This window comes from Nematolebias whitei, chromosome 11 (genome assembly GCF_014905685.2).
Source record: "Nematolebias whitei isolate Nwh7 chromosome 11, NemWhi1, whole genome shotgun sequence".
Classification (NCBI taxonomy): Eukaryota; Metazoa; Chordata; class Actinopteri; order Cyprinodontiformes; family Rivulidae; genus Nematolebias; species Nematolebias whitei.
In genome coordinates, this window is record NC_056508.1 from 496,884 (window position 1) to 508,256 (window position 11,373).

The 11,373-nt window shown below is 43.1% G+C and overlaps 1 protein-coding gene across 1 annotated transcript in view; it reads left to right on the plus strand.

The window, feature by feature from the left end:
- Positions 1 to 11,373, plus strand: part of LOC119417417 (laminin subunit alpha-5) — a gene marked incomplete at its 3' end in the record, with an annotated part of 231,477 nt that overhangs the window by 117,493 nt on the left and 102,611 nt on the right.

Consider the following 11,373-nt stretch of genomic DNA (forward strand, 5'->3'; position numbering starts at 1 on the left):
TTGCCTGTAGCTGGACTCATCATTGTTTGTGATGCATCCCACCACCGTTGTATCATCTGCAAACTTTACAATGTGACAGCCTGGATGGGTAGCTGCACAATCATATGTGAGCAGAGTAAAAAGGAGGGGGCTCAACACACATCCCTGAGGAGAGCCAGTGCTGAGGGTTATGGTGGAGGAGGAGAGGTTGTGGATCCTCACTAACTGTGGTCTGTTTGTTAAAAGTCTAGTACCCAGTTGCAGATGGAGGGGCTTAGTCCTAGTGTGGATAGTTTGTCCATCAGGGTTTGGGGGATCATGGTGTTGAAGGCTGATGTGAAGTCCACAAAGAGCATACGGACGTAAGAGTTTTTCTGCTCCAGGTGGTTGAGCGCAGTGTGGACCACAGAGGAGATTGCATCCTCTGTTGATCGGTTCTCACGGTATGCATACTGATGAGGTTCCTCGTTGATGTTGATGGTTGTTTTGATGTGAGTCATGACCAGTTTTTCGAAGCATTTAGCGACTATCGGGGTGAGGGCCACTGGCCGATAGTCATTCAGACCAGTCACTGTAGAGCTTTTTGGGACTGGGATGATGGTGGCAGTCTTCAGGCAGGTGGGAACTGTCTCCAGGGTAAGTGAGGTGTTAAAGATGTCTGCCAGCACCTCACAGAGCTGATCAGCACATTCCTTCAACACTTTTCTGGGGATGTTGTCTGGGCCAGTTGCTTTGTGCGGATTAATCCTCCTGAAGGTACTCCTTACTTCGGCTGAGGTCACGCTGAGATGCTCTTCATCCGGTGGCGAGGTGAGTCTGGTGCTGGGTGGTCTGTTCGGGTCTTCAAAGCGTGCATAGAACTTGTTGAGGGCATCAGGCAGAGATGGGTCTTTGGGGCATTGTTCACTCCTTCCTTTATAATCTGTTATGCACTTAATTCCCCTCCACATGCTCCGAGGGTCTTGTGAGATGAATTGTCCCTCAATCCTCTTTGCATATGTGGCCTTGGCCCTCTTAATACCAGCAACCAGCTCTTTTCTTGTCCTACTCAGCTCCTCTGAGTTTCCAGACCTGAAGGCAGAGTTCCTGGCTTCCAGCAGGGTACGCACCTCTGCATTCAGCCAAGGTTTTCTGTTTGGGTAGCTTTTAACATTTCTGATAGTGGAGACTGTGTCAGTACATGTACTAATGTAACCCAGAACTGAGGATGTGTATTGGTCAAGATCAAGCAAACCTCCATTTTCAGCAGCTTCTCTGAAAACCTGCCAGTCTGTTCGATCAAAACAATCTCTCAGTATGGGGCCACTGTCCTGGATCCAGCTTTTAACTTCCTTTTGTACCGGTCTGGAGCGTCTCAGCGGGGGCATGTAAGCAGGAGCCAGGAAGATTGAGATGTGGTCTGACAGTCCTAGGTGGGGGCGGGGTTCGGCTTTGTATGCATCTTTTACGTTCGTGTAAACACGGTCCAGCGTGCGGTCTCCACGTGTCGGAATCGTCACATGCTGATTAAAGCTTGGGAGACAGTCCTTTAGATTCACGTGGTTAAAGTCTCCGGCTACCACGTACAGAGCCTCGGGGTGTTTGTTCTGCAGCGAGCTGATGATATCATGTAGCTCCTGTAGTGATTCATTAGCATTAGCGTCCGCAGGAATGTAAACGACAGAGATGAAAGTCACTGTGAACTCTCTGGGTAGATAATATGGCCGACATTTCACTGTTATTTGCTCCAAAGCCTTCGAGCATGAGCTATTTACAACAGTACAGTTCGTGGACCAACTTTTACTCACGTATATGCACACTCCGCCTCCCCGTGATTTCCCCGTTAGCTCGCTGCAGCGGTCCGCTCGAAAAAAAAGTCTGTCATCCAGCTGGAAGACTGTGTCCGACGTTTCGCTTGTAATCCACGTTTCCGTGAGGCAAAGCACTGCACACTTCTTCATCTCTTCTGATGCGCCCGCTCTCAGACGAAGTAAATCCACCTTGTTGTCCAACGAGCGGACATTCGACAGAAAGAGAGACGGCATGGGGAGTTTACCGGCTTTAGCGTTAGCTCGTAGCCTCACCATAACCCCCGCTCGGCATCCTCTCCTCTTAAGCCGGGAGCAGCGCTTCCTCTTCTGCCCGCTGGAACACCTCTGCTGCAGCTTCCAGGTAGATGACTTTAAGATCTGCATTCTGCCGAGCGTAGCTTTGAGTTTGTTGCTGATTTCTGCTATATTTCGTGTCAAATCCGCTCCTATTCTCATCAGTTCGGTTCGGCTATAGTTCACACGCATAAATCGCGCGGAGTCAGGCACAGAGTCAATATCAAAACTTCTAAAAACTGGGATGGTACCGGGAGCCTGTGAAGTTGCAACTGCTCTGAGCGCGGCCATCTTGCTATCCCTAACAGCTAACGTCTCTGAGGAGTGGCAGACTTGAGTGCAGTTGCCCCAAATCAGTTTGCCTGCTTTGGAATGAACAAGAAGAAGACATCGCTGAAACCACGGAGCTCAAATGTTTACAGAGAAGTTGCTAAACTTCATCGTAATTAATGACCAACCGCTATCAGTTGTAGAAAACTAAAGATTTCACAGCTTGATACTTGCAGCCAAGATATAGTTTACCCTCCAGGAGATATTTATCAGTACAACAGTAGACAATCATAAAAAAACATATGATTTGAAAATTATATTAAAAACAAAAACAACTACATTATAAAGTGATGTAAAATACTAAAAACAAGAACATGCCTGTTCATTTATGCCATGAACTTAGCAGGTGTTTGAAGCCATTTAACATTTTATTTTATTTCATTCATTTATTCATTCATTTAAAAGAAACAAAATAAAAAAAAAAAATCATCAAAAAGAAAACATTGAATGAAAAGAGTGCAGAAAGAAGAAAAATAATTCTTATATCTGCCCCTTATTTAAAAAAAATAAATAACTTTAAACAATCACTTAAATTAATCACTTTAATATCCACTTTAAAACTAGGAATAAAAAGAAACGTGTTTTGTGTTAGCAGAATTTAATTCTAACTTTAAAACTTATCCAAAATTAATAAAACTTACCTCAAGTTGCCTTTTTGGACATGCATGCATATATTGGTACAAATTGTACTTGAGAGGAGATTATTACAGCCTCATGTAAAATCATTGATGATCATGATATCGGAACTGGATCGGTATCGGTCGATATTTAGGTTTAGGTATCGGCATCGGATCGGAAGTTAAAAAAAGTGGATCGTGCATCTCTAGTTTTTAGTTTTATTTTTCTGCGAGGAGAAGCTATCAGGAGGAGCAGGTGCAGGAGGACGTTGTAGACAGAAATGTTGGATGAGCTATTTATTTTAAATTCCCCTTGGTTCTTTTTCGTGATTTCCCCGTTAGTTCGCTGCAGCGGTCCGCTCGAAAAAAAGGCCTCCATGTGAACTCACTTTGTAAAAAGGCCCACCAAAGGATGTGTTTTTATCGGAAGCTTTGTGGTTTTAATGTTGATTCAACTTTTATGAGAAAGTTTTATTCATGTTTTATTGAGTCTATTTTAACCTTTACCTTCATCTGTTGGTTTGGACTTTTGACATGTAAGAACAGGAGCAAACTTTCGGGAACTGTCAGGATGTGCAGCAAAACTGCTGGCATAGACCTACGTAACCTTGCTGACCTACACAAGGTGAAGTCAGTGAATAAGGCCAGGCAGATTCTGGCAGATCCTGATCATCCATTCCATGGTGAGTTCAGGTTGCTTCCATCTGGATGCAGGTTTCTGTAGCCCAGTTGTAGAACAAACAGATTGACGTCATGTCACTTCCGGCAAGCTGATGGACAGCAGCTCCCTCTGGCTTTTCTGCAGTCTTTTATCATCAAACTGACCCGTTTTTCGAACCGGACTAAAGTTGGTCCCCCTTCCAACCGATTTCGGAGTTCAGTGACTCAGAGAGCTGGACGGGACCGTCCAAAAATATATTTTGGTCCAGGACCGGCCGCTCCCACCCCACCGGTCACTCTGAGTGCACCCTGCTGGCCAGGTGACCCCTCGAGCTGGGGAGTTGTCGCACGAAGGTCCGGTGTTTTTTTCTCTCTCTCTGGAGCCCAACAACCTTCTCATCTGGACCTTTGTGGTTCTACCTGGTCCCGACAAGAATCGCTGGGTGGTATTTCGCTGATTTTCTGCTGGACTGGCCCTCGTGGTGTCTTCATTGGTGTGAGGGAAGTGTACCTGTGTCCCCCGAACTGGACCAGAACCAAACCAAGTTGGCTGTGGGGGACTTCGTCTTTAACAGAGCCATTCTCAGCTTCAGTGAGCAGCCCGTTACCTTTTAATGAAGAACTGTCCACCTCCGTGGAATCGCTGTATTCGCCTGGAGGAGACACTCTGATGCTTTGAAGCGCCACCGGAACCGGACCGGAGTGAAACCAGGCCAGGGATGACCTCAGCCTCTTCGCCTCTCCTGCTGTGGAGCGCCGGAGCCGGACTGGAGCAGAACCGGGCCAGGGACAACTTCAGCCTCTTCGCCTCTCGTGCTGTGAAGCGCCGGAGCCAGACTGGAGCAGAACCGGACCGGACCAGTGACGACTTCAACCTCATCCTCTCCGGTCATTCTCGTTTTTCACCGGGGGTGCCTCTTGTGCTGTTGGGTGCGGAGTTGACGTGCATAGAAGTGGAGGAGCAGCGCTGCGTGGTGCTTGAGAGAAGTTCAGAATTTGCATCGGAGTTGCTGCAGGCCTCCATCCAAACTCACCTGGATAATAATGAATTTTATTCCGGATCACACTGTTGTCCCCTGTTGACCTGAAACGAGCTAGGACCATGCCTTTCACTTCAGGAGGATTTTCTGACAGCTTGCTCTGCTATTTGCTGCAAATTATCTGTTTCTGCCTGTTGGTTCTGGACCCAGCTTCTGTTTCTCATGGGAGCATCCATCCATCTTCGCAGGGGGGCCGGAGCCCCCCTCAGCCCAACTCAAACTGCAGTTGGGCCACCTCATCGGATTTGTTTGCCTATTTGATTTGTGACTCTTTATGGTCTGAGACTTTTCTGCACCGTTCATATTATTGTCATTATTTTCAGATCTCAGACTATCTGGAGTCACTGAATCTTGTTAATACACCTGGATCTGCCCATCACTGCAACTTTCACTGTTTTTGGGTTCTGAATGATCGCATCTTCATTAATGTTTCTCATGGTTCAATTATAGGGGCTAATTGTCACACTATTAACTCCTGTAATTACACATCAGTCACGAGAAAAACTCAAGAAAATGTCTGATAATATTGTTGTTACTGCTGTCAGGGATTCAGCCCAACCCTGGACCCCCCACTATTTATAGGACACCAAATAACTTTAAAAACATGTCAGGACTTCATTTTCTGCATGTAATGCCTTAAAAATTCTGGTCAGTTCTTCTGGGGCAGATGTAATCTTCATCTCTGAAACCTGGCTCAACAAATCTGTACTGAATAATGACCTGGTAATCAATGGATTTAACATCTATCGCTGTGATCGTCAAAAAAGTGGGGGTGGAGTTGCTATTTACATCAGAAATTCTATGGTTGCTAGTCATTTGTCTGCTAAAACAATTCCAAACCAAATTGATGCCTTAGCTGTAAACATCACTTTGAATTGAGGCCAGATCTTATCTGTAGTGGGTTGTTATCGTCCCCCTCAGCAACACCTGAGGCTCTGTCCTCCCTGATGGAATTCCTTGGAAATTTAAAATTCAAAGAGATTTATTTGGCTGGAGATTTCAACATTGACTGGGATAAGTCGACCCCCCTCTGTGATTAAATTCAAGGAATGTTGCCTGTCTCAATCTAACCCAACTGATCGACTCTCCCACTAGACCAAACAAAAATCGTCCTGAAAAATCTCCCATCTTAGACCTGTTTCTATCTAATATGCCTCTCAAATTCCCTGGTACAGGTGTATTCGCTGACATTTTGAATGATCGCTGTGTGACAGCGACTCTTAGAGATATTAAACTTCCACCTTCTAAGCCCAGATTAATTCAAAAAAGGGATCTGAAACGTTTTTGTGAACAGTCATTCCTCTGGGATCTGTCTCACTTTGACTGGCATTGTATTCTATTAATTGATGATGTGAACTCCACTTGGAACTATTTTCATAATAGTTTCATTTATTTTGTGAACAAACATGCTCCTTTTCGTCAGCTCAGAATAAAGGGACGAGACAGCCCCCAGTTTACTCCAGAGCTAGCTGACCTCCTGCACAGGAGAGATCATTTTTGGGCCACAGTGAGAAAATCTGACTCAGACACTGATTGGTTGAGTTTTCGACAGATGAGGAATAAATGCACAACTGCTGTCAAAGCAGCAAAACACAACTATTTCTTATCTCAGACCTCCAAAAATCTAAATGACCCTAACAGATTCTGGAAAACCATCAAATCTCTCTCAGGCACCCCCCAATCATCTGACCTCCCATCACAACTTCTCGTTAACTCTGTTCCTGTGTCAAATCAGCACGAGATCCTGAACTGTCTCAACAAACATTTTGTTGCTTCTGGTTCTTTATTTGACACAGTTACTAACAGAAAATCAGCCACTTCACTTAATAACCAAACTTCTACAAATCAAATCCCTCCTACAAGTCAATCCTCAGTTAATCACAGCTTCTCTTTTTCTCCGTTCTCAGTCAGTGAGGTCAATGAACTGTTAAAAGATCTTGACCCTAAAAAATCTGCAGGTCCAGATGAACTTCCACCTTATTTCTTAAGGCTGGCTGCTCATATCATCACAGTCCCTGTGACCCACATCTTCAATCTCTCCAATAAGACAAAACTCCATCCAGACACTTGAAAACAGCCTTTGTTCTTCCTTTGCTGAAGGGAGGTGACCCCACCTCACTGAACAACTATCGACCAATCTCTAAACTCTGCATTTTAGCCAAGGTTCTAGAAAAACTGATAAACTCTCAAATCAAAAATGACCTGGACTCATTTAACATCTTACCTCCACATCAATCTGGTTTCAGGAAACAACACAGCACAACCACTGCTTCACTGAAGGTTCTTAATGATGTTGAAGCACTGGATGCTAAGGATTATTGTGCTGCACTTTTCTTAGACCTGTCTAAAGATTCTGACACTGTGGATCAGAACATCTTGTGTCATAAACTCTCAGAAATCGGTTTCTCAAATCACACCATTGGTTGGTTCTCTAACTATCTCTCAGACCGGAGGCAATGTGTTCAACATAATGGTACTTCCTCCAGTTATTTAACAGTCAACAATGGTGTACCACAAGGCTCAGTCTTAGGACCCACCCTCTTTACAATCTACATACATAATGTAGGTAAAAACATCCCTAATGCATCCATACATTTCTATGCTGATGACACAGTTGTTTATTGTCGAGCTAAAACAGTTGATAAGGTTTTCCAGCTTTTGAAATCTGCATTCAACATCATCCAGACTGATTTGTTTCGCCTCAAACTTGTCCTAAATGCCGACAAAACCAAAGGGATGCTTTTTTCAAATAGGAAGTCGGTCCCAGCAGTTCTTCCTCTGATTTCATCCTCAAATGGTGCCCCCTTTGAGTTTGTTGATTCCTATCAATATTTGTGTATCTTGATCGACTCGCATCTCTCTTTTAAGCTCCATGTGGAAAACTTGGTAAAGAAACTGAAAGTTAAACTGGGTTTCTTTTTCAGAACCAGATCCTGTCTAACCCTGAACTCTAGAAAACACCTTGTATCTGTGACTTTCCTTCCTCCCATTTATTACGGTGACATTATTTAAATTAACGCTCCTACAAGAACCCTGCAGATGTTGGATGCTGCAGATGTTGGATGCTGTCTATCTTGGTGCACTAAGATTCATAACTGGCTGTAACTACCGTACCCACCACTGCACCCAGTAATCACTGGTTAACTGGTCACCATTAACTTCACACAGACTCTCTCACAGGTACATTTTCATCTTTAAATCACTTCCTGGTCTGCTGCCTTCATACATCTCCTCCTACATGTCTCTGTGTGAGTGCAGCTACAGCGTGCGCTCTCAGGACATTATTACCTGCAGTGTTCCCTCAGTGAGGACTGAACTAGACAAAAGGACCTTCTCCTACTCCGCTCCTGTTTCCTGGAATATCTTACAAAAAGTTTTGAAGCTCTCGACCTTTGACCTCTCTAAGTGACTTTAAGAATCTGTTGGACTCCTGGCAGGGACCAATGCAGACATGTTCCTGTTTTTAGTTTTCTACATTAGCCTTAGAATCTAGCAGTTTTTTGTTACTTTTCTTTTTTTTAGCCATCCTATTCGTAAAAAAAAAATCTGTATGACTGTATGACTTTTTAAAACTGTCCATTGTTGTCATCTTCATTTGTTGAAATCAGGTCTCTCTTGTAAATGAGTCCTCGAGGCTCATTGGGATTTACATATAGAAATAAAGATTGAATGAATGAATTAATGAATGAAAAACTTAAATATATGTACAGGTCCTTCTCAAAAAATTAGCATATTGTGATAAAGGTCAATATGTTCCATAATGTAATGATAAAAATGAAACTTTCATATATTTCAGATTCATTGCACACCAACTGAAATATTTCAGGTCTTTAATTGTTTTAATACTGATGATTATGGCATACAGCTCATGAAAACCCAAAATGCCTGTCCCAAAAAATTAGCATATCATGAAAAGGTTCTCTAAACAAGCTATTAACCTAACCATCTGAATCAACGACGTAACTCTAAACACCTGCAAAAGATTCCTGAGGCTTTTAAAAACTCCCAGCCTTGTTCATTACTCAAAACCGCAATCATGGGTAAGACTGCCGACCTGACTGCTGTCCAGAAGGCCATCATTGACACCCTCAAGCAAGAGGGTAAGACACAGAAAGAAATTGCTGAAGGAATAGGCTGTTCCCAGAGTACTGTATCAAGGCACCTCAGTGGGAAGTCTGTGGGAAGGGAAAAGTGTGGCAGAAAACGCTGCACAATGAGAAGAGGTGACCGGACCCTGAGGAGGATTGTGGAGAAGGGCCGATTCCAGGCCTTGGGGGACCTGCGGAAGCAGTGGACTGAGTCTGGAGTAGAAACATCCAGAGCCACCATGCACAGGCGTGTGCAGGAAATGGGCTACAGGTGCCGCATTCCCCAGGTCAAGCCACTCTTGAACAAGAGACTGAGTCAGAAGCATCTCGCCTGGGACTGCTGCTGAGTGGTCCAAAGTTATGTTCTCTGATTACAGTAAATTTTGCATTTCCTTTGGAAATCAAGGTCCCAGAGTCTGGAGGAAGAGAGGAGACACAGAATTCACATTGCTTGAGGTCCAGTGTCAAGTTTCCACAGTCACTGGGGTGTCATGTCATCTGCTGGTGTTGGTCCACTGTGTTTTATCAAGGGCAGGGTCAATGCAGCCATCAGGAGATTTTGGAGCACTTCATGCTTCCATCTGCTGAAAAGCTTTATGGAGATGAAGATTTCATTTTTCAGCATGACCTGGCACCTGCTCACAGTGCCAAAACCACTGGTAACTGGTTTACTGACCATGGTATTACTGTGCTCAATTGGCCTGCCAACTCTCCTGACCTGAACCCCATAGAGAACCTGTGGGATATTGTGAAGAGAAAGTTGAGAGACCAAGACCCAACACTCATTCATGCAAAAAGATTCCCGACCAAGTATTGAGTGCATAACTGAACATGATTATTTGAAGGTTGGCGTTTTTTGTATTAAAAACACTTGTCTTTCATTGGTGGGATGAAATATGCTAATTTTTTGGGACAGGCATTTTGGGTTTTCATGAGCTGTATGCCATAATCATCAGTATTAAAACAATTAAAGACCTGAAATATTTCAGTTGGTGTGCAATGAATCTGAAATATATGAAAGTTTCATTTTTATCATTACATTATGGAAAATAATTACCTTTATCACAATATGCTCATTTTTTGAGAAGGACCTGTATGCGTATGTATATATGTGTATGTGTGTGTATTTGCATGTGTGTGTATATGTACACATCTCCTGACTGTGAAACTAATTGCCCCTCGGGGATAATAAAGATACTTGAACTTGAACTTGATCTGTTTCAAATAAAGAACTAGAAGCAACTAAATGTTTGTTGAAACAGGTCAGGATCTTGTGCTTGTTTGACACAGGAACAGAGTTAACAAGAATTTGTGATGGGAGATCAGATGAGTGGGGGCTGCCTGAGAAAGATTTGATGGTTTTGCAGTATCTGTTAGGGTCATTTAGATTTTTTTGGAAAAAAAAAAAAAAAAAAAAAAAAAAGACTATCTCCTCGTCATAAGGTGATCTTATGGGCTTTTTCCACAACTATTCTTCAGCCTGGTTCCGGTCAGTTCGGTACAGGTTCAAGCGCTTTTCCACAGTCATTTTTTTTGTGGAGCTGGCCCCCTTTTTGGTCCCTTCTTCTCAAGGGGACCAAGCGAGCTGGCACAAAAACGTGATGTCAGAACACTGTCGGTCACTGACTGATCAGTGGGAGGAGTCACTGGATCATTCAAAAACTTTTCAAAACACTGATCTGCCATTTGCAATTACTCGTATCTCAGAGCAGCGGCTGGATCTATTTTTAAGATTTTAAAAACAATAGTGACAACACCGTGGTCTAATGATGAAGTCCAGGTGTTTTTTGTGCTTATTGGCCGACGACAAAATTCAGAGCGAGCTAGGTGTAGCTTCGCCGGTCTTCCCGGTCCTCCACCGGAGCTTCGGAGCTCGCTCAGGTCGTCTCTCTGGCTCCGAGCTCCCCTGGTCACTGCGGAGGATCATACGAGCTGCTGACTCACAGAAGGTCGGGGTCCAAAACCCGGACTCACGTGATCAAGAAGGCCAAACCCTGATCCCGGCAGATGGGCAGACCTGGAGGATGGAAACTATTAAAATAACATTTTGTGTATTTAAAAATTTTTTTTCTTATCTGTGAAGATCATGAAATCTATTTCTCATTTTAATGACTATTAACTAATAACTAATTACTAATAACTATTACTTGTAATCTGTTAAGGTTAACTCAGCTGAAAAATCATAAAAAGACACAAAATTATTGGATCTCTCTGGAATATTTCCCTCTAACATGTTTAAAGAAGAGACGCAGCCTTTGGTTCAACTTTATTCTAACCCACAGATGAACAAATCACAAAACAAGCATTAAACTTTAAATCAAAACTAAAATAAAATAATCTGTATACAAGAAACAAAACCACATATCTAAATTGAACAATAAAAATAGACACAATGAGTGCAAATACTGTACATCAAATGATGAAGAAAACCTATAACATTTTAAATATAGATGTTTATGTAGAATCTGGTTCAGAGATTTAATTCAATTCCGTTTATTTCTATAGCGCCAAGTCACAACAGAAGTCGTCTCAGGGCACTGAACAGAAATATTCATATATAAAATAAGTTAACAGA